The 18,083-nt window shown below is 47.2% G+C and overlaps 2 long non-coding RNA genes across 2 annotated transcripts in view; one reads left to right on the plus strand and one right to left on the minus strand.

The window, feature by feature from the left end:
- The window catches only part of LOC308191490, a 180,230-nt gene extending 175,449 nt beyond the window's left edge, over positions 1 to 4,781 (minus strand). Inside the window, exon 1 of the long non-coding RNA XR_013948046.1 lies at positions 3,719 to 4,781. This is a non-coding gene — a long non-coding RNA (uncharacterized lncRNA). The remainder of the gene's footprint in view (positions 1 to 3,718) is intronic.
- Positions 1 to 13,834, plus strand: part of LOC308191493 — a 29,061-nt gene extending 15,227 nt beyond the window's left edge. Inside the window, exon 2 of the long non-coding RNA XR_013948049.1 lies at positions 10,807 to 13,834. This is a non-coding gene — a long non-coding RNA (uncharacterized lncRNA). The remainder of the gene's footprint in view (positions 1 to 10,806) is intronic.
- Positions 13,835 to 18,083: the final 4,249 nt, after the last annotated feature.

The following is an 18,083-nucleotide window of genomic DNA, read 5'->3' on the forward strand; positions in this document are numbered from 1 at the left end:
GAGCAGGAATAGTCGGCACCGCACTCAGCCTATTAATCCGCGCAGAACTAGGACAACCAGGAACTCTCCTAGGCGACGACCAAATTTACAATGTAATCGTTACCGCTCACGCCTTTGTAATAAGCTTCTTTATAGTCATACCCATCATGATCGGAGGATTCGGCAACTGATTAGTCCCCCTCATAATCGGTGCCCCCGACATAGCATTCCCGCGAATAAACAACATAAGCTTTTGACTCCTCCCCCCATCATTCCTCCTACTACTAGCCTCATCCACTGTAGAAGCTGGCGCCGGCACAGGCTGAACTGTCTACCCTCCCCTAGCAGGTGACCTTGCCCACGCCGGAGCTTCAGTAGACCTGGCTATCTTCTCACTCCACTTAGCCGGTATCTCCTCCATCCTTGGGGCCATCAACTTTATCACCACAGCCATCAACATAAAACCCCCCGCACTCTCACAATACCAAACCCCACTATTTGTCTGATCCGTACTAATTACCGCCATCCTACTCCTTCTATCACTCCCCGTACTCGCCGCCGGTATTACAATATTACTAACTGATCGAAACCTAAACACCACATTCTTCGACCCCGCTGGAGGAGGAGACCCAATCCTGTACCAACACCTATTCTGATTCTTCGGACACCCAGAAGTCTATATTCTGATCCTACCGGGGTTCGGAATCATCTCACACGTAGTCACGTACTACTCAGGCAAAAAGGAGCCCTTCGGCTACATGGGAATAGTCTGAGCCATACTATCCATCGGCTTCCTAGGATTCATCGTCTGAGCTCACCACATGTTTACAGTAGGAATAGACGTTGATACCCGAGCCTACTTTACATCAGCCACTATAATCATTGCCATCCCTACCGGAATCAAAGTATTTAGCTGACTAGCCACCCTGCACGGAGGAACAATCAAATGAGACCCCCCCCAATACTATGAGCTCTAGGATTTATCTTCCTATTTACCATCAGAGGATTAACAGGAATCGTTCTTGCAAACTCTTCCCTAGACATCGCCCTGCACGACACGTACTACGTAGTTGCCAACTTCCACTACGTCCTATCCATAGGCGCCGTCTTTGCCATTCTAGCAGGATTTACTCACTGATTCCCACTACTCACTGGGTTTACCCTACACCAAACATGAGCAAAAGCCCACTTCGGGGTAATATTTACAGGAGTAAACCTAACGTTCTTCCCCCAGCACTTCCTAGGCCTAGCAGGAATACCCCGACGATACTCGGACTATCCCGACGCCTACACACTATGAAACACCATTTCCTCCTAGTCCTAGGACTTAGAGAAACTCCAGTACTAAAAATAGTAAACACAAGCAATAATTTCATATACTTCACTCTCACTCACCACTCAACTATCAGCTAACCACACCCCCGTCCACATAGCTTAACACAAAGCATGGCACTGAAGTTGCCAAGATGGCATAAAACATGCCTGCGGACAAAAGACTTAGTCCTAACCTTACGGTTGGTTTTTGCTAAATATATACATGCAAGTATCCGCGCCCCAGTGTAAACGCCCTCGACCACCTACCCCCATACAGGCCTTGAGGAGCGGGTATCAGGCACACCCAAGTAGTAGCCCAAGACGCCTCGCTAAGCCACGCCCCCACGGGTATTCAGCAGTAATTAACATTAAGCAATGAGTGCAAACTTGACTTAGTTATAGCAACAGCCTAACTTCAAGGGTTGGTAAATCTTGTGCCAGCCACCGCGGTCATACAAGAAACCCAAATCAACCGTCCTATTGACACGGCGTAAAGAGTGGTAAAATGCCTATCCTAGCTAACTAAGATCAAAATGCAACTGAGCTGTCATAAGCCCAAGATGCACCTAAACACACCATTAAGATGATCTTAGGAACTAACGACTGATTTAAACCCACGAAAGCCAGGGCCCAAACTGGGATTAGATACCCCACTATGCCTGGCCCTAAATCTTGATACTTACTTTACCGAAGTATCCGCCAGAGAACTACGAGCACAAACGCTTAAAACTCTAAGGACTTGGCGGTGCCCCAAACCCACCTAGAGGAGCCTGTTCTACAATCGATAATCCCCGATTAACCCAACCACCCCTTGCCAACACAGCCTACATACCGCCGTCGCCAGCCCACCTCGAATGAGAGCACAACAGTGGACACAATAGCACCCCGCTAATAAGACAGGTCAAGGTATAGCCTATGGAGTGGAAGAAATGGGCTACATTCCCTATTCATAGGGCACACGGAAAGAAGCGTGAAACCACTTCTGGAAGGCGGATTTAGCAGTAAAGTGGGACAATAGAGCCTACTTTAAGCCGGCCCTGGGGCACGTACATGGTTAAACATGCCTGTTAGTAGTGTGGCGAGCCATAGTGGGAAGGCTAGGGCTATGTTCATAGATAGTTGGGTGGTTGGGGTGAATGTATATGGAAGGAGGCCTAGAAGGTTGATTGTAAGAAGTATGATTATTAGGGATGTAAATATTATGGCTCATTTGTGGCCATTTTTGTTGAGTGGGACTATTAGTTGTTTTGTGATTAGGTGAAGGAGTCATGTTTGGATAGTAGAAAGGCGGTTGTTGATTCATCGGTTGTTTGGGGACGGGAATAGTAGGGCTGGGAAGAGTAGGGATAGTAGGATTAAGGGGATGCCGAATAGATTGGGGCTGGAAAATTGGTCAAAGAAGCTTAGGTTCATGGTCAGGATCATGGTGTGGGTTTGGTAGTGAGGGAGGTCTTATTTGATGGGGGGTTGGTTGTGGTGAAGGCTAGTAGTTTTGGTTGGATGAGGAGTGCTAGGGTTAATCAGGTTATAATTATGATTGAAAATCATGGTGTGGGGTTAAGCTGTGGCATATCATTAAGGAGGGGGAAGTCCCTCTTTGGCTAGCTTAAAAGGCTAGTGCTGTTGCATAGCTTCTTAATGATTAGGATGATGATAGAAGGGACGATCAGGCCTCGAAATGTGGGAGTGGGGTTGATTCTACTACAATGGGTATGTAGCTGTGATTAGCCCCGCAAATTTCTGAGCATTGTCCGTAAAAAATCCCAGGCCGGGTGGTAATGAATGAAGTTTGGTTTAGTCGGCCTGGGATTGCGTCTGTTTTAACTCCGAGCGTTGGGACTGCTCAGGAGTGGAGTACGTCTCCTGCAGTAATGATCACGCGGATGGGGGATTCTATTGGGATAACTACACGGTGGTCAACTTCTAGCAGTCGGAAGTGGCCGTTGGGTAAGTCTGGGGTGGGCACTATGTAGGAGTCGAATGATAGGTCTTTGAAGTCTGTGTATTCGTAGCTTCAGTATCATTAGTGGCCGATGGCTTTTAGGGTGAGGTCTGGTTCGTCGATTTCGTCCATTATGTAGAGGATTTGTAGGGATGGGAGGGCGAGGAGTACCAGGACGATAGCAGGTAGGATTGTCCAGATCAGCTCTACTTCTTGGGCGTCTACAGCATTGGACGAGAGTTTTTCTGTTAGTATGTGGGCTAAAAGGTAGAGAACTAGGCTGCAGATAGCTAGGGCAACGATTAGGGCGTGGTCGTGGAATTCAACGAGTTCTTCTATGATGGGTGATGAGGCGTCTTGGAATCCTAGTTGGGAGTGGTTGGCCACATGAGATGTACAGGATTTTTACCTGTGATTTAGTCTTGACAAGGCTATGTAATTGGTTTACTAACGTCTCATAAGAAAGAAGCATGAGCGGTTAACCTCCTGGGAGACCCAGAAAACTTCACCCCAGCAAACCCACTAGTAACCCCACCACACATCAAGCCAGAATGATACTTCCTATTCGCCTACGCCATCCTACGTTCAATCCCAAATAAACTAGGAGGCGTATTAGCACTGGCCGCCTCCGTACTGATCCTATTCCTAATCCCATTCCTGCACAAATCAAAACAACGAGCAATAACATTCCGACCACTCTCCCAGCTCCTATTCTGAGTACTAGTCGCCGACCTCCTCGTCCTAACATGAGTAGGAAGCCAACCCGTCGAACACCCATTCATCATCATCGGCCAACTCGCTTCAATCGCCTACTTCACTATCCTCCTATTTCTCCTCCCCGCCGCAAGCGCCCTAGAAAACAAAATACTCAACTGCTAAATACTCTAATAGTTTATAAAAACATTGGTCTTGTAAACCAAAGATTGAAGACTTACCACTTCTTAGAGTACCCCAAACTCAGAAAAAAAGGACTCAAACCTTTATCTCCAGCTCCCAAAGCTGGCATTTTCAATAAACTATTCTCTGACCCTAACCCCTAAACCGCCCGAATAGCACCCCGCGACAACCCCCGCACAAGCTCCAATACAACAAACAAAGTCAACAACAGCCCCCAACCTGCCACTAAAAACATCCCTGCCCCATGTGAATAAAACATGGAAACTCCACTAAAATCCGACCGAACAACAAACACCCCAACATTATTCACAGTAGAAACCCCGAACTTCCAAGCCCCCATAAACCCCCCAAACACCAACCCCCCAAAAACAATTGCCACAAACGCTACTGCACATCCAATCACCCGTCAATCCCCCCAAGCCCCAGGGAAAGGCTCCGCTGCTAAAGCTACTGAATAAACAAACACCACCAGCATACCCCCCAAATACACCATAAACAGCACTAAAGCCACGAACGAAACCCCAAGGCCCAGCAACCACCCGCACCCCGCCACAGACGCTAACACCAAACCAACAACCCCATAATACGGCGAAGGATTCGACGCCACACCCAAAACACCCACCGCAAAGCAAATCCCTAAAAAAAACATAAACATAAGTCATTATTCCTGCCCAGACACTACCCGAGGCCTGCGGCTCGAAAAGCCGCCATTGTTCTCAACTACAGGAACTAACCGCAAGCCCCCAATAATTCTACCCCATCTATGCCATTATGCTTAACCCCCCCCCCCTCCCCCCCCGAGGCGGGGGTATTTGGTTATGCATATTCGTGCATAAATTTATATACCCCATATACATACATACTATAGTACCAGTAATATACATTATATACGGACTATCTTATAAGCAGGTGCTAAACCCATACATGTACACGGCCATTAAACCCTTAAACACACTCCTACCAAACCACCCGGCATGAATGTTCTAGGACCATACCCCACAACACCCAATACAACTCCACTCAAGCGCATAACAAGACCCCATTTTAATGAATGCTCACAGGACATGCTCCAACAACAACTCTCCACCACATATCTCATGCAGTTCGTATCAGACGGATTTATTAATCGTACTCCTCACGTGAAATCAGCAACCCGTTGCACATAATGTCCGGTATGACTAGCTTCAGGCCCATACGTTCCCCCTAAACCCCTCGCCCTCCTCACATTTTTGCGCCTCTGGTTCCTCGGTCAGGGCCATCCATTGGGTTCACTCACCCCTCCTTGCCCTTCAAAGTGGCATCTGTGAGTACTTTCACCTTCTCAATGCGTAATCGCGGCATGTTCCAGCTTTTTGGCGCCTCTGGTTCCTCTTATTTTTTCCGGGGTTACCTCACAGGTGGCTATTCCCAGTGATCTCGGGGGTCCCACAATCTAAGCCTGGACACACCTGCCTCACGGCCTATCCTATATTTCAAGGGTCCCTCGATGAAACGGTTGGCGTATATGGGGAATCATCCTGACACTGATGCACTTTGACCACATTCAGTTAATGTTACCTCCACCCTCCGGGTTAAATGGGGCTATTGGATGAATGCTCGTTGGACATAGCACAAAACAACAAATCATTAAGCGCAACCCCTGCGCTTCACAAACTAAACCAGTAAACTTTCGCTAACCACCATGTAGCATAAACCTTCATCGCCCAATCCCAGCAAACTACCTCTAAAACTCCATTAATCATCCCTTCCATGACATCATCGGAACGATGTACATATACACACAAACACATACAAAATAACTTAAACTTATTAGAGAAACTCCAGTACCAAAAATAGTAAACACAAGCAATAATTTCATATACTTCACTCTCACTCACCACTCAACTATCAGCTAACCACACCCCCGTCCACATAGCTTAACACAAAGCATGGCACTGAAGTTGCCAAGATGGCATAAAACATGCCTGCGGACAAAAGACTTAGTCCTAACCTTACGGTTGGTTTTTGCTAAATATATACATGCAAGTATCCGCGCCCCAGTGTAAACGCCCTCGACCACCTACCCCCATACAGGCCTTGAGGAGCGGGTATCAGGCACACCCAAGTAGTAGCCCAAGACGCCTCGCTAAGCCACGCCCCCACGGGGATTCAGCAGTAATTAACATTAAGCAATGAGTGCAAACTTGACTTAGTTATAGCAACAGCCTAACTTCAAGGGTTGGTAAATCTTGTGCCAGCCACCGCGGTCATACAAGAAACCCAAATCAACCGTCCTATTGACACGGCGTAAAGAGTGGTAAAATGCCTATCCTAGCTAACTAAGATCAAAATGCAACTGAGCTGTCATAAGCCCAAGATGCACCTAAACACACCATTAAGATGATCTTAGGAACTAACGACTGATTTAAACCCACGAAAGCCAGGGCCCAAACTGGGATTAGATACCCCACTATGCCTGGCCCTAAATCTTGATACTTACTTTACCGAAGTATCCGCCAGAGAACTACGAGCACAAACGCTTAAAACTCTAAGGACTTGGCGGTGCCCCAAACCCACCTAGAGGAGCCTGTTCTACAATCGATAATCCCCGATTAACCCAACCACCCCTTGCCAACACAGCCTACATACCGCCGTCGCCAGCCCACCTCGAATGAGAGCACAACAGTGGACACAATAGCACCCCGCTAATAAGACAGGTCAAGGTATAGCCTATGGAGTGGAAGAAATGGGCTACATTCCCTATTCATAGGGCACACGGAAAGAAGCGTGAAACCACTTCTGGAAGGCGGATTTAGCAGTAAAGTGGGACAATAGAGCCTACTTTAAGCCGGCCCTGGGGCACGTACATACCGCCCGTCACCCTCCTCAAAAGCCACATCCCACATAACTAATACCATAAATACGCTGAGGATGAGGTAAGTCGTAACAAGGTAAGTGTACCGGAAGGTGTACTTAGAATATCAAGACGTAGCTATAACACCAAAGCACTCAGCTTACACCTGAAAGATATCTACTAGACCGGATCGTCTTGAAGCCCCCCCTCTAGCTCAACCACACAAATAGTACACCAAAACTAAAGAATTTACTAAACTAATTAAACTAAAGCATTTTACAGTCTTAGTATAGGCGATAGAAAAGACACTTAGACGCGATAGAGACCCCAGTACCGTAAGGGAAAGATGAAATAGCAGTGAAACAATCAAAGCGACAGACAGCAAAGATCAACCCTTGTACATTTTGCATCATGGTTTAGCGAGAACAACCAAGCAAAGTGAACTAAAGTTTGCCCCCCCGAAACCCAAGCGAGCTACTTTCAAGCAGTTAAAGAGAGCGAACCCGTCTCTGTTGCAAAAGAGTGGGATGACTTGTCAGTAGAGGTGAAAAGCCAACCGAGCTGGGTGATAGCTGGTTACCTGTGAAACGAATCTAAGTTCCCCCTTAATCCTCCCTACCGGACATCCTGAACCCTAATGAGATGATTAAGAGCTATTTAATGGAGGGACAGCTCCATTAAAAAAGGACACAACCTCGACTAGCGGATAATTCTTACTACTGATCCTACCGTGGGCCCTAAAGCAGCCATCAAAAAAGAGTGCGTCAAAGCTCCACCACCTAAAAATACCAAAATAAGATGATTCCCTTATCACAAACAGGTCAACCTATGAATATAGGAGAATTAATGCTAAAATAAGTAACTCAGGGCCACACCCCTCTAACGGCGCAAGCTTACATAGAAACATTATTAACAGACCTAGACAGATACAAAAACCCCTACAAGACCACGTATTAACTAACCCTGTTAACCCGACTCAGGAGCGCCTATAAGAGCGATTAAAATCTGTGAAAGGAACTCGGCAAATTAATAAGGCCCGACTGTTTACCAAAAACATAGCCTTCAGCAAATTAAACAAGTATTGAAGGTGATGCCTGCCCGGTGACTTAGGTTTAACGGCCGCGGTATCCTAACCGTGCAAAGGTAGCGCAATCAATTGTCCCATAAATCGAGACTTGTATGAATGGCTAAACGAGGTCTTAACTGTCTCTCACAGATAATCAGTGAAATTGATTTCCCCGTGCAAAAGCGGGGATGTGAACATAAGACGAGAAGACCCTGTGGAACTTAAAAATCAACGACCACCGCGAATCCTCAATCAACCGCACTGGGGCCACTACCATCGCAGAGCCTGGTCGATATTTTTCGGTTGGGGCGACCTTGGAGGAGAACAAATCCTCCAAAAACAAGACCATACCTCTTTACCTAGAGCTACCCCTCAAAGTGCTAACAGTGACCAGACCCAATATAATTGATTAATGGACCAAGCTACCCCAGGGATAACAGCGCAATCCCCCTCAAGAGCCCATATCGACAGGGGGGTTTACGACCTCGATGTTGGATCAGGACATCCTAATGGTGCAGCCGCTATTAAGGGTTCGTTTGTTCAACGATTAACAGTCCTACGTGATCTGAGTTCAGACCGGAGCAATCCAGGTCGGTTTCTATCTATGACACACTCTCCCCAGTACGAAAGGACCGGGAAAGTGGGGCCAATACCACAAGCACGCCCCCCCCCTCTAAGCAGTGAAACCAACTAAACCGTGAAGAGGGCCTTCCCCCACCACTTTCAATCCTAGAAAAGGACCAGCTAGAGTGGCAGAGCCCGGCAAGTGCAGAAGGCTTAAGCCCTTTCCCCAGAGGTTCAAATCCTCTCCCTAGCTTCACCCATGATTCAAATAACAACACTAAGCTGCCTCGTTATATCCCTCCTATACATCATCCCAATCCTGATTGCCGTAGCCTTCCTAACCCTAGCAGAACGGAAAATCCTAAGCTACATACAATCCCGCAAAGGCCCTAACGTTGTCGGGCCTTTTGGCCTACTTCAACCATTTGCGGACGGACTGAAACTATTTACCAAAGAGCCCATCCGACCCTCTACCTCTTCCCCACTTCTATTCATTCTGATACCAATACTAGCCCTTGTCCTAGCCCTCACCACTTGAGCACCACTACCACTCCCATTTCCCCTAGCAGATCTAAACCTCGGAGTTCTCTTCCTAATAGCCATGTCAAGCCTAGCCGTCTACTCAGTCCTATGATCAGGCTGAGCCTCGAACTCAAAATACGCACTAATCGGAGCCCTACGGGCAGTAGCACAGACCATTTCATACGAAGTGACACTGGCCATAATCCTGCTATCAATAATCATACTAAGCGGAAGCTACACACTCAGCTCCTTTGCCGTCGCACAGGAGCCTCTATACTTCATTTTCTCCTCATGACCCCTAGCAATAATATGATACGTATCCACCCTAGCAGAGACAAACCGAGCTCCTTTTGACCTCACAGAGGGCGAATCTGAGCTAGTCTCAGGGTTTAACGTTGAATACGCCGCAGGACCCTTCGCCTTATTCTTCCTAGCTGAATATGCGAACATTATGCTAATAAATACACTTACAGCCATCATATTCCTAAACCCAAGCGCCCTAGGGCCACCCACAGAACTATTCCCCGTCATCCTAGCCACAAAAGTCCTCCTACTATCTTCTGGTTTCTTATGGGTCCGAGCTTCATACCCACGATTCCGATATGACCAACTAATGCACCTACTATGAAAAAACTTCCTACCCCTCACACTAGCTCTGTGCCTCTGACACATCAGCATACCTATCTGCTATGCAGGCCTACCTCCTTACATAAGGAAATGTGCCTGAACTACAAAGGGTCACTATGATAAAGTGAACATAGAGGTATAACAGCCCTCTCATTTCCTGTTGACCTTAGAAAAGTAGGAATTGAACCCACACAAGAGAAATCAAAATTCTCCATACTTCCCTTATATTATTTTCTAGTAGAGTCAGCTAATCAAGCTATCGGGCCCATACCCCGAAAATGATGGTTTAACCCCCTCCTCTACTAATGAACCCTTACGCGACCCCAATCATAACCTTCAGCCTCATCTTGGGCACCACAATCACAATTTCCAGCAACCACTGAGTTCTGGCCTGGACAGGACTGGAGATCAACGCACTAGCCATCATTCCCCTAATTGCCAAATCCCACCACCCACGAGCAGTAGAAGCCGCAACGAAATACTTCCTAACCCAAGCAGCTGCTTCCGCCCTGGTCCTATTCTCTAGCATAACCAATGCCTGAGTCACCGGCCAATGAGACATCACACAAATAAACCACCCAACCTCCTGTCTACTACTGACAGCAGCAATCGCTATTAAACTGGGCCTAGTGCCATTTCACTTCTGATTCCCAGAAGTACTACAAGGATCGCCACTAATAACAGCCCTGCTACTCTCGACCCTCATAAAATTCCCCCCACTAACCCTGCTCCTACTAACATCCAAATCCCTCGACCCAGCTCTACTCACCGCCATGGCCCTAGCCTCAACAGCACTAGGAGGCTGAATAGGACTGAACCAAACACAAACACGCAAAATCCTAGCCTTCTCGTCCATCTCCCACTTAGGCTGAATCGCCATCATCCTAGTTTACAGCCCCAAATTGGCCTTACTTACCTTCTACCTATACACAATCATAACATCAGCCGTATTCCTAGCCCTTAACAAAATCAAAGTCCTTAACCTATCCATGATCACAACCTCATGAACAAAAACCCCAGTGCTAAACGCCACCCTAATACTAGTACTTTTATCCCTAGCAGGCCTCCCCCCATTAACAGGCTTTATACCAAAGTGACTTATCATCCAAGAACTAACTAAACAGGAAATAACACCAGCAGCCATGGCAATTGCCATGCTATCACTGCTCAGCCTCTTCTTCTACCTACGCCTCGCATACCACTCAACAATTACCCTTCCCCCCAACTCCTCTAACCACATAAAACAATGATACACTAGCAAAGCCCCAAGCACACCTACTGCGGTCCTTGCCTCACTATCAATCCTCTTACTTCCCCTGTCCCCAATAATACATGCCATTGTCTAGAAACTTAGGATAACACCCCAAACCGAAGGCCTTCAAAGCCTTAAATAAGAGTTAAACCCTCTTAGTTTCTGCACATTAAGACTTACAGAATATTAACCTGTATCTTCTGAATGCAAGTCAGACGCTTTAATTAAGCTAAAGCCTCCCTAGACAGATGGGCTTCGATCCCACAAAACTCTAGTTAACAGCTAAATGCCTAAACCAATTGGCTTCTGCCTACAAAGACCCTGACGCACCCTAGTGCGCATCGATGAGCTTGCAACTCAACATGAATTTCACTACAGAGCCGATAAGAAGAGGAATTAAACCTCTGTAAAAAGGACTACAGCCTAACGCTTCAACACTCAGCCATCTTACCCGTCACCTTCATCAACCGATGACTATTTTCCACTAACCATAAGGATATTGGCACCCTGTACCTCATCTTCGGGGCATGAGCAGGAATAGTCGGCACCGCACTCAGCCTATTAATCCGCGCAGAACTAGGACAACCAGGAACTCTCCTAGGCGACGACCAAATTTACAATGTAATCGTTACCGCTCACGCCTTTGTAATAAGCTTCTTTATAGTCATACCCATCATGATCGGAGGATTCGGCAACTGATTAGTCCCCCTCATAATCGGTGCCCCCGACATAGCATTCCCGCGAATAAACAACATAAGCTTTTGACTCCTCCCCCCATCATTCCTCCTCCTACTAGCCTCATCCACTGTAGAAGCTGGCGCCGGCACAGGCTGAACTGTCTACCCTCCCCTAGCAGGTAACCTTGCCCACGCCGGAGCTTCAGTAGACCTGGCTATCTTCTCACTCCACTTAGCCGGTATCTCCTCCATCCTTGGGGCCATCAACTTTATCACCACAGCCATCAACATAAAACCCCCCGCACTCTCACAATACCAAACCCCACTATTTGTCTGATCCGTACTAATTACCGCCATCCTACTCCTTCTATCACTCCCCGTACTCGCCGCCGGTATTACAATATTACTAACTGATCGAAACCTAAACACCACATTCTTCGACCCCGCTGGAAGAGGAGACCCAATCCTGTACCAACACCTATTCTGATTCTTCGGACACCCAGAAGTCTATATTCTGATCCTACCGGGGTTCGGAATCATCTCACACGTAGTCACGTACTACTCAGGCAAAAAGGAGCCCTTCGGCTACATGGGAATAGTCTGAGCCATACTATCCATCGGCTTCCTAGGATTCATCGTCTGAGCTCACCACATGTTTACAGTAGGAATAGACGTTGATACCCGAGCCTACTTTACATCAGCCACTATAATCATTGCCATCCCTACCGGAATCAAAGTATTTAGCTGACTAGCCACCCTGCACGGAGGAACAATCAAATGAGACCCCCCCAATACTATGAGCTCTAGGATTTATCTTCCTATTTACCATCGGAGGATTAACAGGAATCGTTCTTGCAAACTCTTCCCTAGACATCGCCCTGCACGACACGTACTACGTAGTTGCCCACTTCCACTACGTCCTATCCATAGGCGCCGTCTTTGCCATTCTAGCAGGATTTACTCACTGATTCCCACTACTCACTGGGTTTACCCTACACCAAACATGAGCAAAAGCCCACTTCGGGGTAATATTTACAGGAGTAAACCTAACGTTCTTCCCCCAGCACTTCCTAGGCCTAGCAGGAATACCCCGACGATACTCGGACTATCCCGACGCCTACACACTATGAAACACCATTTCCTCCATCGGCTCCCTAATCTCAATAGTAGCCGTAATCATACTAATATTCATCATCTGAGAAGCCTTTTCGGCCAAACGAAAAGTCCTACAACCAGAACTAACTACCACAAACGTTGAATGAATCCACGGCTGCCCTCCCCCATACCATACTTTCGAGGAACCGGCCTTCGTCCAAGTACAAGAAAGGAAGGAATCGAACCCTCACATGCTGGTTTCAAGCCAACTGCATTCACCGCTCATGCTTCTTTCTTATGAGACGTTAGTAAACCAATTACATAGCCTTGTCAAGACTAAATCACAGGTAAAAATCCTGTACATCTCATGTGGCCAACCACTCCCAACTAGGATTCCAAGACGCCTCATCACCCATCATAGAAGAACTCGTTGAATTCCACGACCACGCCCTAATCGTTGCCCTAGCTATCTGCAGCCTAGTTCTCTACCTTTTAGCCCACATACTAACAGAAAAACTCTCGTCCAATGCTGTAGACGCCCAAGAAGTAGAGCTGATCTGGACAATCCTACCTGCTATCGTCCTGGTACTCCTCGCCCTCCCATCCCTACAAATCCTCTACATAATGGACAAAATCGATGAACCAGACCTCACCCTAAAAGCCATCGACCACCAATGATACTGAAGCTACGAATACACAGACTTCAAAGACCTATCATTCGACTCCTACATAGTGCCCACCCCAGACTTACCCAACGGCCACTTCCGACTGCTAGAAGTTGACCACCGCGTAGTTATCCCAATAGAATCCCCCATCCGCGTGATCATTACTGCAGGAGACGTACTCCACTCCTGAGCAGTCCCAACGCTCGGAGTTAAAACAGACGCAATCCCAGGCCGACTAAACCAAACTTCATTCATTACCACCCGGCCTGGGATTTTTTACGGACAATGCTCAGAAATTTGCGGGGCTAATCACAGCTACATACCCATTGTAGTAGAATCAACCCCACTCCCACATTTCGAGGCCTGATCGTCCCTTCTATCATCATCCTAATCATTAAGAAGCTATGCAACAGCACTAGCCTTTTAAGCTAGCCAAAGAGGGACTTCCCCCTCCTTAATGATATGCCACAGCTTAACCCCACACCATGATTTTCAATCATAATTATAACCTGATTAACCCTAGCACTCCTCATCCAACCAAAACTACTAGCCTTCACCACAACCAACCCCCCATCAAATAAGACCTCCCTCACTACCAAACCCACACCATGATCCTGACCATGAACCTAAGCTTCTTTGACCAATTTTCCAGCCCCAATCTATTTGGCATCCCCTTAATCCTACTATCCCTACTCTTCCCAGCCCTACTATTCCCGTCCCCAAACAACCGATGAATCAACAACCGCCTTTCTACTATCCAAACATGACTCCTTCACCTAATCACAAAACAACTAATAGTCCCACTCAACAAAAATGGCCACAAATGAGCCATAATATTTACATCCCTAATAATCATACTTCTTACAATCAACCTTCTAGGCCTCCTTCCATATACATTCACCCCAACCACCCAACTATCTATGAACATAGCCCTAGCCTTCCCACTATGGCTCGCCACACTACTAACAGGCCTACGAAACCAACCATCAGCCTCTTTAGCCCACCTATTACCCGAAGGTACCCCTACACCCCTAATCCCCGCACTAATCCTGATCGAAACAACCAGCCTACTAATCCGCCCCCTAGCCCTCGGAGTCCGCCTTACAGCCAACCTTACAGCAGGACACTTACTCATCCAACTCATCTCTACAGCCTCCATTGCATTAATAACCACCCTTCCTGCAGTATCCATCCTAACAATAATCATCCTACTACTCCTAACCATCCTAGAAGTAGCAGTAGCCATAATCCAGGCCTACGTCTTCGTGCTCCTTCTAAGCCTATACTTACAAGAAAACATCTAATGGCACACCAAGCACACTCATACCACATAGTTGACCCAAGCCCTTGACCAATCTTCGGGGCAGCCGCCGCCCTACTCACAACCTCAGGATTAATCATGTGATTCCACTACAACTCATCCATACTACTAACCCTAGGCCTCATCTCAATACTCCTAGTAATACTCCAATGATGACGAGACATTGTACGAGAAAGCACCTTCCAAGGCCATCACACTCCCACAGTCCAAAAAGGCCTACGATACGGCATAATCCTTTTCATCACATCCGAAGCATTCTTCTTCTTAGGGTTCTTCTGAGCGTTCTTCCACTCGAGCCTGGCCCCAACCCCAGAACTAGGAGGCCAATGACCCCCAACAGGAATTAAACCACTCAACCCGATAGAAGTCCCCCTACTAAACACAGCCATCCTACTAGCCTCAGGCGTTACCGTAACGTGAGCCCATCACAGCATCACAGAAGGAAACCGAAAACATGCCATCCACGCCCTAACCCTAACGATCCTCTTGGGATTCTACTTCACAGCCCTACAAGCAATAGAATACCACGAAGCCCCATTCTCAATCGCCGATAGCGTCTACGGATCTACCTTCTTCGTTGCCACTGGATTCCACGGACTCCACGTAATCATCGGATCCTCCTTCCTGACCGTCTGCCTCTTCCGACTGATCAAGTTCCACTTTACATCAGACCACCACTTCGGATTCGAGGCAGCAGCCTGATACTGACACTTCGTAGACGTCATCTGACTATTCCTCTACATAACCATCTACTGATGAGGATCTTGCTCTTCTAGTATATTAATTACAATTGACTTCCAATCTCTAGAATCTGGTATAAACCCAGAGGAGAGCAATGAACGCACTCATGTTCATATTCGCCCTATCATCAATCCTAAGCGCCGCCCTAACCGCATTAAACTTCTGACTCGCCCAAATAAACCCCGACTCAGAGAAACTCTCACCGTACGAATGTGGATTCGACCCACTTGGATCTGCTCGATTACCATTCTCAGTCCGATTCTTCCTCAGGAGCCATCCTGTTCGTCCTATTCGACCTAGAAATCGCCCTCCTACTCCCCCTGCCATGAGCCGTCCAACTCCAATCCCCCCTAATGACCCTCACCTGAACTGTAGTGATCCTCCTTCTCCTAACACTCGGACTGGCCTACGAGTGAATTCAAGGGGGCCTAGAATGAGCAGAATAACAGAAAGTTAGTCTAACCAAAAAGATAGCTGGTTTCGACCCAGCAGATTACAGCCAACCCTGTAACTTTCTTATGTCGCCCCTACATTTAAGCTTCTACTCAGCCTTCATTTTCAGCGGACTAGGGCTAGCCTTCCACCGAACCCACCTAGTATCCGCCCTACTATGCCTTGAAAGCATAATATTATCGATATTCGTAGGCCTATCAATATGATCCATCGAAAACCAAGTCTCCTCATTCACCATGGTACCAATTCTCATGCTAACCTTCTCAGCGTGTGAGGCGGGCACAGGCCTGGCCATCCTAGTAGCCTCCACCCGCACACATGGCTCTGACCATCTACACAACCTAAACCTCCTGCAATGCTAAAAATCATCCTACCCACAATCATACTTCTTCCAACAGCCCTGCTGTCTCCACCAAAATTTCTATGGACTAACACCACCTTATACAGCCTCCTAATCGCTGCCCTAAGCCTACAGTGATTAATCCCAACCTACTACCCCTACAAATTTTTATCCAACTGAACAGGAATTGACCAAATCTCATCCCCCCTCCTAGTACTATCCTGCTGACTACTCCCACTCATAATCATAGCAAGCCAAAACCACCTGCAACAAGAACCCCTACAACGCAAACGAATCTTTATCTCAACCTTAGTCGCAGTCCAGCCATTCATCCTACTAGCCTTTTCCACCACAGAACTAGCACTATTTTACATCTCATTTGAAGCAACCCTCATTCCCACCCTAATCTTAATCACCCGATGGGGGAACCAACCAGAACGCCTAAGCGCTGGCATCTACCTGCTATTCTACACGCCAATAAGCTCTCTACCCCTGCTAATCACAATCATACACCTATACGTGAAAATTGGCACCCTGCACCTGCCAACCCTACAACTAACCCACCCAACCCTATCCACCTCATGGACAGGAATACTATCAGGTCTAGCACTGCTCATAGCATTCATAGTAAAAGCCCCACTATACGGCCTACACCTCTGACTGCTAAAAGCCCACGTAGAAGCACCCATCGCAGGCTCAATACTCCTCGCCGCCCTACTACTAAAGCTAGGAGGATACGGAATTATACGAGTCACTCTATTTATGGGCCCACTGTCCAACCTCCTGCACTACCCCTTCCTAACCCTGGCCCTATGAGGCGCCCTAATGACTAGCTCAATCTGCCTACGACAGACAGACCTAAAATCACTAATCGCTTATTCATCCGTTAGCCACATAGGCCTAGTTATCGCCGCAGGAATAATCCAAACCCACTGATCATTCTCAGGGGCAATGATCCTAATAATTTCCCATGGACTAACTTCCTCCATACTATTCTGCCTAGCCAACACAAACTATGAACGTACGCACAGCCGAATTCTACTACTCACACGAGGCCTACAACCTCTCCTACCACTCATAGCTACCTGATGATTGCTGGCCAATCTAACAAACATAGCCTTACCCCCAACAACAAACCTCATAGCAGAGCTAACCATTATAATCACCTTATTCAACTGATCTGCCTTCACGATCATCCTAACAGGAATCGCAACCCTACTAACCGCCTCCTACACCTTATTCATACTACTAATGACCCAACGAGGCTCAATCCCCTCCCACATCACATCTATGCAAAACTCAACCACGCGAGAACACCTGCTCATAACACTCCACATTATCCCAATATTCCTCCTAATCCTCAAACCCGAACTGATCTCCGGAATCCCCTCATGCAAGTATAGTTTAAACCAAACATTAGACTGTGATTCTAAGAATAGAAGTTCAAACCTTCTTACCTGCCGAGGGGAGGGTTTAACCAACAAGAGCTGCTAACTCTTACATCTGAGCCTAAAACCTCAGCCCCCTTACTTTTAAAGGATAACAGCAATCCACTGGTCTTAGGAACCACCCATCTTGGTGCAAATCCAAGTAAAAGTAGTGAACCCCACACTACTAATCAACTCCCTCACACTACTCACGCTGACAATCCTCCTAACCCCAATCATCCTGCCATTTCTATTTAAAAACTTTAAAAACACCCCACAAGCCACCACCCGCGCTGTTAAAACCGCATTCCTAATTAGCCTAGCCCCTACAACCGCATTCATCTACTCGGGAGTAGAATCTGTCACCT

Source organism: Anser brachyrhynchus (assembly GCF_964034855.1).
Source record: "Anser brachyrhynchus genome assembly, chromosome: 3".
Taxonomy (NCBI): Eukaryota; Metazoa; Chordata; class Aves; order Anseriformes; family Anatidae; genus Anser; species Anser brachyrhynchus.